Genomic DNA, 14,340 nt, shown 5'->3' on the forward strand with positions numbered 1-14,340 from the left:
AATTAAGGAGTTCATTTATTAACGCATAAGAATTTAATATTTCTCATAATAAATTCATTAACTATATAGACCCTATCTTATCACTTTTCCTCCAAAACTCTAAATCTTACCTAATTAAGGTAGTGATAACATTAATGAAACCACAATAATGTAAGTTTTTAAAAAGTAAAAGATTGTTTTAAAAGGATGAGTCTGCCAAATTAGAGAAAGTGGCACATGAAATTTCAGTTTATTTTCAAGTAGTCATAGTGTTTATCAATACCATCTACATACCTGCATATTACTTTATAAACAAGCATTATTTTCATCAATAAGTGGCAGGCAAAGTATGACTTGAAGACTCCACCCTGTTTAGAAGTCTAAAAAATAGCAGGCTAAAATACGCTTCCAATGACAGATTGCATCAGGGAAATTATTAGAATTCGAAAACAAAACTAAAGGAAGTGCCTCCAGATTCAGACCCTTCTTTTCATTCAAACTTCCATGATCCTAGGTCAACTCCTACCACCACCTCTTAGTCAGGGAATCCTATCTTCCTCGCAAAAAAAATTGCAGATCTAATTATATTACTCCTTTTATAGTAAACTTTTATTCATTCTCTTTATTTAACAACACAAAATCTAAATTCCTTCTAGAATTCAAAACTCTGTTTGGGCTCTATCTGAGCCTCAATTTCCCCACCTCCAAAATAAATTTTCAAACTTAAAAAAAAAAATGAGTCAACAGAGAAATCCCATCTATCAACCCTATTCAGAAGCCCATTTAGTCTTTGGCTTAAAAGGAAACTCTATAACAATTACTTTTACCAAATGAGCTATCTTATATAAAACCGACATGTTTTATTCATCAATAAAATTAGTCTCAAAGTTCAATCATATTATTCTTTTAGGAAATTTAAAACACAGGATGGAAAGCACAATTCTCTCTCACACACACACATACCATACACACACAGATTTATTCATAAACCTGTTGAGTCACTACTTTATCATCAATTCTTGAAGGCTAAGATTATTTTCACAAACAAACATAGGGAGAAATACACCAAGATTTCAGAGTAAGAGGAATGGGAATAAAGCAACAACTTTCAGAAGACTTGAGTGGCAAAAGTGGCAAATAATGTTTAGCAATGGTCTGCTAAAATAAGCAGGAGCAATTTTGAAACAAAGATAGGATGCAGGAAAAGTTCTGGGTCCAACAAAATAAACTGAGGTTACCAACTGCACTCCTCCACATACATATGCTTCTGTAGTGACACCCAAAGACAAAGCAGGACCACCTTCAAGCTTGATGGTCAGTGACAGCATGATTGCTTGCAAAATAAAATCTCAAATTTTGGACTCACAGACACTAGTAAAATAATATGAGTTATCTTAATTCATGCAGGGAACAAGGAGATCAGTCATATAAAAGGATCCCTCTCTAACCACCAATTCATTCAGCTGGCTCTTCAGCAGATTAAGAAAACAGGCACAGGGAAACTATTTATGAGAAGTAGCATTTTCATGACAAATCATTCAAAAGAAGATTGATTATACCAATAGCACTGTAAGTCAGGCAAAAATAAAATTATCTTAAAGAAGGGCATTGAGTATAACTTCCTAGTATTCTCCCACCATCTAATAACATTTCCTTATCTCCTTTTCACTTATCGCTTCAGTAACTTCAGGCCTCATCTTAAGATACAGCCAGAATACAAAATAGATTAAGGTATAATAGAGAGCTAGACATGTCAAAAGGCATTTCTGATGCTACTTCATCTGCAAAGGAAGGCTTTCTATGAGAGAGTCCACATGCACATATTCATAGCTCCAGCTAAAATAAAACCCCCAATGGATACTTGGGCCATAAATGTGACTGTCAAGCTAAAACTCATATCATTATTTAACTAAATATTTTTCTTAATCTAATATTAGTAAAGTAAAACATATTCCTAGATACAGCACTTTTCAATTAGTGGGCTATGAAAAAATCAACTAGTTCAATCACAGGCTAAGCTTATTAGGGGGAAGCAGATGTGGCTCAAGTGATAGAGCTTCAGCCTACCACATGGGAAGACCTAGGTTCAATCTCTGGGTCCTCCTGCTGAAAAAGAAGAGAAAGTGTGCCCACACAGTGAGCCAGCACCCACATGAGTACCCATGTGGTGAGCCAGGGCCCATGTGAGTGCATGAATGGTAAGCCAGTACCCACGCGAGTCGTCTTCACGGGGAGTGCAAGTGCCTGCGTGGTGGTCCAGGGCACACACAAGTGCCTGCGCAGTGAGCCAGTGCCTGTGCAAGTGAGTCACGCAGCAAGATGATGACACAACAAAAGAGAGACAAGGGGAGAGTCAAGGTGAAGCGCAGCAGAGACCAGGAACTGAGGTGGTGCAATTGACAGGGAACCTCTCTCCACATCAGGAGTCTTCAAGATCAAATCCCAGTGAATCCTAGAGGAGAAAGATGAGAAGACAACACAGACAGCAAAAAACAGCAGGATGGGAGGAGGAGAAGGGGGAAAAATAACTAAATAAATAAATCTTTAAAGAAAATAAAAATGAAAAATAAACTTATTAGGGGAAGTAGGAAAATACCTTCCACTTTCAAGTGCCATCTCAACTCCTCCTCTTATCTCTCAGCTTTCTGTTTAATTTGTCAATAATTTGAGTGTTAACACAGAGTGTACTTAGATCAGGAGGGTGTATGGAGGAAGTAGGGCTGGAAAGCACGAGACATGAAATCATGATAGAGAGCAAGAATCAATTGATAATTCAAATAAACATTTAACGAAAAATCTTTCAGAAAATGTTCTGCAGAACATATGGTAATAGGAAGAAGAGCTGTTAGGAAACAGGAAATACCTCATAGAGACCCAGAGGAATTAAAGTGTCCCATGGGGAAGGAATAGGAAAGACGCTAGGGGGTGGGGGAGGTACACTATACTATAAGAGCTTGAAGTTCAAGAGTGTGTGCAGAGAACAGGGGTTGGGCAGAGACCAGTGGTGTGGGGCAGGGATGAAATGGATAGTGGAGTTTGTGAGCTACTCGATCTACATTGGTAGGCCGCTCATGATACCCATGAATTGTATAAAGTTGTACCAGTTTAAGAACCACATGAAGGTAAATAGATGGCAGATAAGTAAAAGGCATTCCGATTCTTATTCCACAGGTTTTAACCATCAAGCTGTTAAAGACAAGCACATCTAAAAGGAAATGGATGACGTTAGGAACCCTTTTCCCGGATGTGGTCAGCTCTACAACCTACCCTCAAAAGATGAGAATCACCCACATATAGGATTCTGCTTAGTGATGCCTAAAAGATAATGGATAAGTTTCATATTCTTTTTTTTTTCATGTATCCTAAGTATCTTGTAAAACAGACCAAAAGACTTCATTTTTGTTGCAATGATAGTGACAATAATACAGCTGCATTTAACTATATATATATATATATATATTTTTTTTTTTTTTTTTCTACCAAAATATTAAAAGTTACTTTTTCATATGGCCATGTGCCAGGCTATAACATATTCTGTGCAAGGCAATCCTTAGCTGGAGTATCTGTGATTTTTTTTTAATGACCATATTACTCAATGAGAGAAAGACTATTGTATCTGGCTCAACGGCAGTGGTAAAGGAAGAATTGTGACAGTGAAAGAGTAAAACTTTATAGCACTATAAAATGCTGGTCTATAAGTCACAGGGGAAGTGCACGGGAAGTAATTGAAGGGAGGAGTATTGACTTCCTGCCCAATCACTAACTTGGCTGAACCCAGGTCTTCAGTGGTAAAACTTTCTTCTGAGCCTTAAATTTATCATCACAATAACAACCACAATCTCCAAATAAAAGCAAATGAATAGACTCCTTGTCTTAAACATTTAAGATTAACCAAGGGGGAAGCAGATGTGGCTCAACTGATAGAGCATCTGTCTACCATATGGAGGGTCCAGGGTTTGATCCCCAGGACCTCCTGACTCGTGTGGTAAGTGGGCCCACTCACAGTGCTGCCAAGCGCAAGAAGTGTCATGCCACTCAGGGGCGGCCCTGCATAGGGGAGCCCCACGCACAAGGGGTGTGCCCTGTAAGGTGAGCCACACCACGTGAAAAAAGTGCAGCCCGCCCACGAGTGGCGCCTCACACACAGAGAGCTTGACATGACAAGATGACGCAACAAAAAAAGAGACAAAGTTTCCCAGTGCCACTGGATAATGCAAGCTCACACAGAACACACAATGAATGGACACAGAGAGCAGACAATGGGGGGAAAGGGGAGAGAAATAAATAAAAAATAAATCTTAAAAAAAAAAATTAACCAAGGAGACAGGGTGTCCAGGATATTGTGCTTTTTCTAAATCTCCCTGTTCCCAAGGAGAAAAATCTGATCTAAACCAGCCAACATTATTATGTACACGCATTACATATGAGAATGTATAAACATATATTTTCATAGAGAGAAAGGAGGAGGGATTTCAAAAGTTTTCACTCCTAGATTGAGAGCAAGTTTACTTCATTCCTACAATCAAATCCATTCTCTACATATTGGCAGCTTCAAGCAGATGTTAAGTAGCAGCAAATTACAATCTGTGCCATTTGGTATGTAGTTTTGCCATTACAACCTGTAGATGCATTATAATTCACAGAAATCCAAAAAGCTTTATGGATCTTTAAGGGGATTAAAGAAAAAAGTTGGTCAGAATACAAACTGTAAAGTCAACAGTAATTTTTAAAATATAAAAAGTATTTAGCACCATTCACCCATAATAAGTACTAAATAAATGACAGGTTTCTTTTTATTTAAAAAAAAAAAAAAAAGAAATCACATATAATCCCACCAACCAGAGACTATCAGTGCTAATATTTTGGTGCAATTTTCCTTCTAAACTTTTGTATATTTTCTTATTGTTTATTGCAAATGTTCAGGAAAGTCACCACTTCTTAAAAATTTACTGCCTTCACCCACTTTGCTAATGCTCTAAATCTAATAACTTTACAGTTGATGCCCCTGGGACATCCAGGTATAAATTCATAATGTCTAAATAATATTAGCTTTGTTCTCCTTTGCTTCCAGTGCTTTTTCTACTCTCTAATACACATATCTGCAAACTTCATAGTTATTTAACTCCACAAGAAGTTTCCAAACAATACAAATAATGGTGATATTGGACAAGTGTTAACTGATTCATGCGTCTCTTATTAGCTGTTACTTTATTCATCTCCATTCATCTTCAACTTTCCTCCAACAGGGGAAAATCTGTAGGCATGAGGTAAGTGTACTGGTAGAAGGTGCAATATAGCCAGGACGAGGACTAGAACTAGACATCATGGCATTGAGTCGAATACAGCGGCTGTAGGAGTAATAAAGCACAGCTAATGATGACCAAGTAGCTACTCCATGCCAGGTACTGTTCTAGGCACTTTATATGAAGCAATGCATTTAATCCTCTCAACAAACTAATAAGGTTCCATTTTGTCAATGAAGAAACTAGGTAGAAAGAGCTTGTGTAATTTGTTCAAAGTCACACAGCTAGTAAGTCACCAAGCTGGGATAAGAATCCAAGCAAAGTTGGCATCCCTAAACTTTCTTCAAATGGAAAGAAATAAGCACTTCCAAGGGAAGAGCAGCCTCAGCCTTCAGAAGAAAGCCAGTGAGCAAGCCAGGTATTGCCAAGTCAAAAATGCAAGACTAAAGAGCAGCCCCAGATCATAGGCCAGACACTACAGGCAATCCTACAAATGCAGGAAAGAACACCCATTTCTGCAGGAACTATGGCCAATTAGAAGAGATCCCTTAGGAAAAGCCAATTTTGTGCTCCCAACACTCCCACGGAGTCCAGTCATGGCTTCCTCTTGGCTCAGGAACCTCGGATACTTCACTCGGCAGTGAATTTTAAGCAAGCTTCTGGCAAGAGTTCTCTATCACTCCTTCCTCTCTATTTCTCTTGGAGAGGGGAAGGAGGCATGGTCTCATTTTAGCAGCTGTGACTCAGCTGTCTTCTCTACATGCCAGCACTAGGAATTTGGACAGCTCTTTAGAGATACCATTTAAGTGAGAAATTGTTGGGAGGGCAAAGATAACAAGCCTCTTTCAGTTAGCATTTCTTTTGTGTAATAAAGATCTTTAACCCAGTTTATTTCAGCATCTACAACCCATACATTTACTCAGTGGTAGAGGGCATTTAATTTACTAGAATCAGCTCTTTGAGGATGGGAACTGTATTTAAGCCCGCCCACATAACGCTAAAGCAGGACAAGGGGGTGACAGTCTAACCTGACTCCTGGCAGAGTTCAAAGCCATCTCACAAAGAAAGAAAAACGAAATATCGAGTCCAGTGCTTATCTGCATCAAATGACTTAGAGCAGTGCATGAAAGAACATTTGCCAGGCCCTTTCCTTAATGAAGTGCATTCAAGGTAAGTTTTCTAGGAAATGCAGGGCTCCGCTTCTTCTAAATATTCATTTATTTTAAGAGAAGGAATTTTAAAATGCGAGGCATTGCCAAAGATCCTCAAGCCCATCAAGTACCCCTCTCCACCCAGTACAGGAATGTCCTCTGGATTCTCAGGACAGATGGCCTCTCTGCATCTGCTTGGCTATTTCCACATCATTCATCTCAAGAAAAGGCGGGACCTCCGTGGTAGCAATGGTATTCTTCCATGATGTCTCTGATATTGCTCGACTGTTCAGATGGAATACTATGGCACCTTCTCAAAGACCACAGCCATACAACCACTAGACTTCAGAGTCAGAAAGGTCGTTAAGGTTTCTTTAAGCACACCACTTTTTGTTTTACCTGAGACCAGAATCTAGATTTAGTTAAGAACGAGGTTTCCAGATGTGCATATACGAGTGCCACCCAAACTAATCGCTTCCTATAATGAGCCAGTTTTTCAAAACAAAGTTTCAGTTCTTTTGGCGTTTTCTTCTTCAAATTGATGTCTTCTTTTTAAATTTTCTCTTTTTCTTCTTATTTTAATTGGCTTCAATAACTCTGATCAAAAAAGAAGAATGAAAGTTAAGAGGTCACTTTTTAAAAAGCAGGGGATTCTGATACCCGATGGGTCAAAACTGGGGGATAAAAAGTGGATCCACTCAGTCTGCGAGAGATTGAGCAGAGTAACAAATGATGTGGGATACTCTCCAAACTCTAAGGCAGAAGCCTTTTCATGCTGAATATGTTTGTAACATTAAGTAAAACAAATTCTTATAGAAAAAGGTCACCTTTTCTAAAATTCCTAGTATAAAAGTGTCAGAACTAGAAGGGACATCAAGATATTAACTCACTCAGTTCCCTATGCAGGTAAGGATGGAATCAGGGCCCCCTTTTCCGTAGGGGAGGGGACTCCCTAAGGTTAACTGACTTTCCCAGCTTCACAATAAATGATGAGAGCGACACCCTCCCAGGGCTTCTCTCTCCCTGAGTAGCAAGTCTTCCTCTGTTGCACACTACCCTGCAATGTTTATTGTTCGGCTCATCTCTATTAGCCAATTCAATTTTTTTTAAATATTTTTTTGCTAGTGTACACAAATGAAATTTCCTCAGAGTGGATTTTTTTAAATTATGCAGCTGTTGTATATAATCGTCAATTTAAAAGAAACAAAACAAAACAAAACAATGAATCAAGTGGGAGAAAAGTTGGATTGCTTTGCCACTACTTATTTTTAAAACCTCATCTTCTGGAAGAGATTATTTCTTTTATTGCACTGTCCAGTTGATCTAATGTAATAAAGCTATTTCTTTTTTTTTTTTTTCACGTCAGTCGGGTAATGTGCTGACGTCGTAACGAGGCAGGAGGGAGGGACACCTCATACAAGCGCGTGAACACCCATTCATCATGCCTATGAACCCAAAAGGACCATAAGGCTATTTCAATGCTTAAATAAATGTGGATAGAATATGAGAAACCAAGCTCTTCAAGAGAAGATTTTTTGAAAAAAGGTGTTTGTTTAAATCACACATTATATATCAGATCCTGTAGGTTGTACTTTCATTCACGCGTGTTTGTGTTTCATTTAATATATACAAACAAGGTTAGTGAAAATGTTCTCATTTTATGGTTCAGAAAACTGAAATACAGAATAATTTCCTGATTTGGCCAAGGTCACCTAGCTACTGGTAGTTTTAAATCAGTAACTGTCTGATTCCAAAGTTCATATACTTTTCAAGTCCACCTGAAAAACTTAAAGTCATTTGAGTCCTGATGACATAAAGTAGCATAAGAAAGTGGCAGTGACTATTCATAAGCACATAGAGGGATTAGGCAAGCATTACTAAACCAGGTAATCTTAGTTTGTCTTTGATAAAATTCCCTTAATTTCGAATCCCTTGCTCTCATAGATTCAAGGGTCAGCCCAATCTGAGAGAAAACACAAACAGAATTTTTATCTGCACATCACCTCCCAAACCTCCTCCCCATAAAATTCAGATTTCTCCAGCGCCACAGGTTCTGTGCAACAATGAACAGGAAAAGAGATTTTTTGGTAAGAATTCTGGTATTCATTTTTGAGAAGAAACTGACTGAGGCAACATATAAAAACTCAACTTTTGCTTAATGTTCAAGGCCACAAGACAATTGCCACAAGTAAGGAAAGCTTTTCCTTTTAATGAATCTAACAATTGACTTTATTAAAATAAAATACACGTGAAAGGGCCAGATTCATATTTCAGTAGCGAAAAATAAGTGTCACTTGAAACCTACAGTGAGGGACAAAAAACATTCTCACAAATCATTCCAACAACCCTTCTGGCAGAGATGATTTTGGGGGATAATTTCATTTGTCAAGTCCCCTTCTCTTCTGAGAGGACAGCACCAAAACCAAGAGTCAGAATGGACTTAGCTGAAGACCATGACATGAAAAATGAACCCTAATCCAACACTGTTACAATTACAATAACCATAAGTCCCCATCTAAAAAAGAGCTATGATGCCTTATTCCCCCAGTCGCAGTAACCCAAGCAAATTCAGCAATGTGCATGACACATAGGAAAGGTTTAATGAAGAGCTGTTAAAATTAATTCAAGTTATAAGATGAAAAATTTCATTCTTCTATGTAAAAAACTTGATTGTGTTAAATGTCTGATGTTTGGGTCTATTAACATCTTTGTAGGTGACATCAGAGTTCGTTGAATCTGGTTATAGAAAAGACAATTCAAGAAACATTTCTTTAAGTATCAGGTACTGCACTAGATCTTTGGAACACAGAGACAAAAAAGACCCATGGCTTCCATAAAAGGTTCAACAGAAATACAAGGAAATAATTTCAATGAGAATTATCCATTATGCGTAACCCATGGAGAAAGCGTTAATAAGTACTCTACTTGGGAAGTGTTCGATAAAGATGAGACAGAAGATGTGGCATATAAATTGGGTTTTGAAGGATGAATGAAGACCACCAGACAAAAAGAAGAGCAAGTACAAAAGTAAGGATGACCAAGGCAGCATTAACTTTGTTTTCCTGCTAAGAGAAGAGCTGGCCTGGTGAAAGATCATTGGTAACATCACGTTTTGTAAGCCATACTGTGCATCCTGGACACATCTGATCGGTCATGGATATCAGTGAGATTTGTGTTTCAGAAGAACCATGGTAAGCAACGGCATAAAGGATGTATTACAGAGGGCCCCAGAGAAGGGAGAAACAGAAGGGAGAATGGACGGATTTGAAGAGGTGATTGCAAAAGACTAGGTGAGAGCTAAAGAAGGTCTGACCTAAGAGTGGAGGCTGAAGACGGAGATCAGCTCAGAAAATATGTGGGTTTAAAAGCAGATCTACAGTCAGTACAGTGATATATAGACTTTTTCACTTGCACAAGGCCTTTGGGGGAAATAATATAAAACTATAAGTTTGTATACATTAATTTCTTAAATCAGAAACCGTTTTCCTAGTCAATGCTGACTTTGCTTTCTATAGAATTAAAATGAGATGAATTTGCATGTACGCACAAAAATATGTGTCTGTGTACGTGCGTGTACACACATGCAAACAGAGAAGACTGAGAGGAGAGACCAAAAAATTTTAGCAGTATGTCTTTCAGACTAGTGGGATCATGGGCTTTTCTATATTTTCCAAATTCCTTACAGTGAAGCATTTTATCTTTAAAAAAAGATGTTGCATATTTATTCTTTCCCAACTAGGAGGGAGACAAATGTCTAAAAAGTCAAATAAGAATGTTCACATCATTCAGTTGATATTTACTAAGTAAAGACAAGACAAATCACACTACATTTAATTATATCTATAAAACCTAAGAGGCAGAGAATCATTACCTAAAATTCATAGTTTTCCCTTCTCGATTTTGTATAATACTGTGACTTGCGATGGAAAAAATAATTCCATTTTTTCTTGGGCTAATGTACATATTCCCAGACACAAACCAGTTAGTTTTAACAAGAGGTCCAGAATTTCATATACATGGTATGGGGGATGGAGTCAGGGGTAAAGAACTTAAGACTTAAAATACAAAGTCAAGGTGAGCTGCACTGAAGGCCATACATGGGAAGACAGTAGAGTTAACCATAATCTCAAAATTGCTCTATGGAATAATGCAATTCTCCTTGCAATCTTACCTAAGGATAGGCCATTAAACATCAGCCAAACGTCAATTTATATATTAGTTATACATAGCAAAACATAGTTAATAAAGAAAATTTAAGACACAAAAATGGTACACTAAAAAGCATGGGAGTCATTTAATAATGCTAACAGGCACAGACCCCTCTAATACAATAAAACTAATTTGTTGGCAAATCATCAGAGGTTCTTTCCAGATCTATCACTATGATAAATCACTCTTGCTTCACTAACAAACATACACTTTATAATTAGGCAATAGAGCTGAGTCGACCATCCTGATTTGCTTCATAACAAGAAAACATCTTTGATCATGGCAGTATTCTTGTCACTTAGCCCTTCCTTCCTCACTTCCATTCCTGATCATCTTGCCATGAATTCAGAGTTCACCTTTCCCTCCCCGAGGAAAAAAAAATCATTCCGCAAAATCTATTTACCTGACATGAGAAAAAGGAACAGGGTCAGGATCATGGTCCTTTTCATCTCTAATTCCCAGAGATGTTATCGGCAACTTGTGTGCATTCCTTTCCCACTCTGACATCTGGGCTAATGGACTACAGTTATTTTCCACCCATTTCCAGAGAGATGGAAGGGAAAACAAAAACTCCTCAGGTACAAGTGGTTTTTTCCTTTGTTTTTTAATTAAGGCTTTTTAAAAACTTGCAAAGATGGGTTCTAACAATCTGGAAGACACGGTTTTGGTCAAAAAATGCCTATTCATCAGCACCAGATTTTATAAATTCTATATATTAGAATTCTATATATTCTTAACATAATCATAGCTCCTTCAAACTCTCGCTCCTCAAGATTCCAAACGCTCCAAGCGTTTTTCCCCCCTTTGGCAAAGATGTGTTTGGATCGGAAATCACATTCCTCATTCGTATTCTTCTCCACATAAGCCACACACAAGCACGTGTCTGCTGCACTCACATCCTGGAAGGCTGGCCCTAAGAATCACCCTGAGCCCCCTCCTCAGCCGAAGAATGCTGTGGAAGCAAAGTAGCAAGGGTGGAGGCTGACTTGTACAAATCCTACCTCTCCCACGATTGGAATGTTACACAGGGTGACTCTGACTTTTTATCAAACCACCATCTTGCCTGCACCCTACTCTTTATCAGCCCAATTTTGATGTCTTCCCATGCTCAAAACAACTGCACTCTAACCCACCACAACTCCACAATATACTCCAGCAATCACAAAAAAGGCTCTGCCCCCTTCTCTTCAGGAATCCTTACTAGGACTTTATGGAGAAGTGTCCAAATGCCCACAAATAACTAGCAATCAATAATAAGGTATAAATGGTATCAGAAGTGTTATTTTGTTCTTACGACATGAAGCTCAGAGAGTTATAAGAAAATCATTTGAGGGCAGGAGTTTATGACTTGGAACATAAATCTCTTCAATCTGTGTAGAACAGATCAAAGAAGGAAGAAAGCGAAGGCTAAAGGGAATAGGTGTGGTCTTCAGCTACCACCTCCAAATAACCGAAAGAGAAAAGACAGAGAATAGAAAATTGATAGGAACTCAACATAGACCCTACTGAAGACTTATATTTCCCACAAGCCGCTGCCCCGGGAAGCCTCAATGTCAGTCCGGAGGAGCCAGGGCAAGACCAAAGCTGGAGGTGGAAAGGCTCACAACAAAAAGCTATTGAGTAAGTACAACAGTGAGAAGATTCTCCGTACCCCCCAAAATGAAGGGAGCACGGGATCACAAAAACTGTGCTCCTGACCTTGCCAAGAGCAAACCACCCCTCTGGTGGAAATGCAGGATGTTACTGGAGCCCCGTTAGAGCACATCAAAAGAATAATCCTGGATCACATTCAGCATGTGTATGAATTACTGTGCTGCACGTTTTATGCCACTGCTTTGCTAAACTTGGTTCCTGGGCTCAGTCTTCCTTAAGCATTACTTAAAACAAGGCTGCCTGTTCAACTCCCTAAAAAAGGAAAGGGAATGCAGTCATTGGCATTAAACTCTACAGAGAAAAACAGGCATCTCAAATGGCTAAATCAAAGCCAAAGAAAAACATAAATTGTTTATCTCAGTGAGGTTGACATTCTGGGAATGGTGGTTTTTTTCCTACACATAGTGAAAGTCGCAGTTACAACAGACAGAAGGCACTCAACTGAATTAGTTGCAAAATTTTGCCTGAAAGCCTTGCTGGTAAAAGCTAAACTTTACATTTTCCTTCTTTTACCTGTGAATTAGCAGTTTGTTTTCAGTCAACGAATGTTTAATTATCACCTATTAAATCCAAAAGCCTACGCTAGAAATGTGGGACCTACTTCCAATAAAAAATTAGACCTTGTCATTAGAGTTCCGTGGAGAAGCCTGGGCTTGTAGACAAATTAGCAACAGCACAGACCAACCAACCTGCGGTGATTACTACGCAAAGCAAAGCCAAGTTATGTGAGCATTGCGCATTTTGCATTTGCCATCTACGGTCAGGAAGTGATTTATGGAAACGGCAGCACTAAAACTAAGCTTTAAAAGATTTTGCCAACGAAAGCTCTGTGGGAACAAGCACAGGGCAGAGAGCCACAGCGTGTAACTAGGGAACAGCGCGTCACATTGCTTGGATTTGGGCTGGAAAAATGGCTATAAATAAAGATAGAAACTAGACAGTTGTTCCTAGTATAATCATCTTCACCTCCAGGCAAACTGCTAAAATCCAACTTTGGTGTCTAGAAAAAGACTTTAGGGCCATGGCCAGTTCATCTGCACCCAGGTGAGATACCCCGCCTCTCAAAAACGTAAATATCGCTTTTCATAGGACAGGTCCTAGTTGCTGCACATGACACAATCGTTTATTTTTAAGTTCTTTAAATCAATGCTTATCAAATCTGATATTTTCCCTCATGTCATTTTTAAACAAATGAAAATTTAGTGTACTTGATACATTAACGAGTAATGAAAAACAATAACATACTTTTTCTTAAAAACGACAAATCAATGAAGTTTGGGGAGAAAAATGAAAACAAACCAGCCAAATATAATGAAATCGGGAAACCTTACTTTTTTATCTTATGAGTTGGGAGAGGTGAGAGCAAAAGGGGCTGTGGAAACAGAAGAGAGGGTGTGGTTGTCAGAGACAGCCCAGCAAGCATTTGAAAAAGAGCACTGGTGTTTATGGTGGGAAACACTGATGAGTCTATTATCCAAAAGGTGGGAAAACAAGTGGGGAAAAAAGGTGTTTACTGGTTGCCTGTTTTCTTCTTTTTTTAATCTCTTCTAGCCAAGATTTAAAATTTGTTGAATAACAAAGAGCAGGAATTTTAACAAAACATTCAAGGCGACTATTCACAATTATTTACCCTTCAAGGCCTGCAAGGCATTTCAAGAAGGAAAGATTCAGTAACTGAACAAGGAAGAGTCTGACTGCCCCCAATCCCCTCCACACCATATGCCTAAAAGGTACCACTCGGCACTAAAAGTGGGGACTGTTTTTTATTTCCTTTTTTAAACAGCAATCACAAAGATGAAGCACTCAAAATGCTGTGAGGTACAGCTGACTGTTAAGAGAAAATTCTCATCAAATAATATTTCATCAAGCTCCAGAATAAAAGGGAGAAGCTAAACTTCTGTTGTTAAAATCTTTCTGGTAATAAAAGAGTCTGAGTTTGGTTACCTCTTTGGCAGGCTTGTAAGAATACCTTACTCTCATAGACTAACAATTCTCGATTCATGAGGTAGGCCCATTCAAATAAGAAAACACACATTGCTAAGCAACATACAAAGGCTCACCCACCTCAGAGCCCAGGCTGGCAATAGAGCTGCTCTGCATTGTTG

At 38.6% G+C, this 14,340-nt stretch overlaps 1 protein-coding gene and 1 non-coding gene across 8 annotated transcripts in view; both read right to left on the reverse strand.

The window, feature by feature from the left end:
* The window catches only part of PTPRK (protein tyrosine phosphatase receptor type K), a 575,029-nt gene that overhangs the window by 460,297 nt on the left and 100,392 nt on the right, over positions 1-14,340 (reverse strand). The window lies entirely within an intron of this gene.
* On the reverse strand, positions 7,734-7,836 carry LOC111759727 (small nucleolar RNA U13). The gene has a single exon (XR_002793628.1). It is a non-coding gene; the product is annotated as a small nucleolar RNA U13 (small nucleolar RNA).

Source organism: Dasypus novemcinctus, chromosome 11, assembly GCF_030445035.2.
Source record: "Dasypus novemcinctus isolate mDasNov1 chromosome 11, mDasNov1.1.hap2, whole genome shotgun sequence".
NCBI classification, from domain to species: Eukaryota; Metazoa; Chordata; class Mammalia; order Cingulata; family Dasypodidae; genus Dasypus; species Dasypus novemcinctus.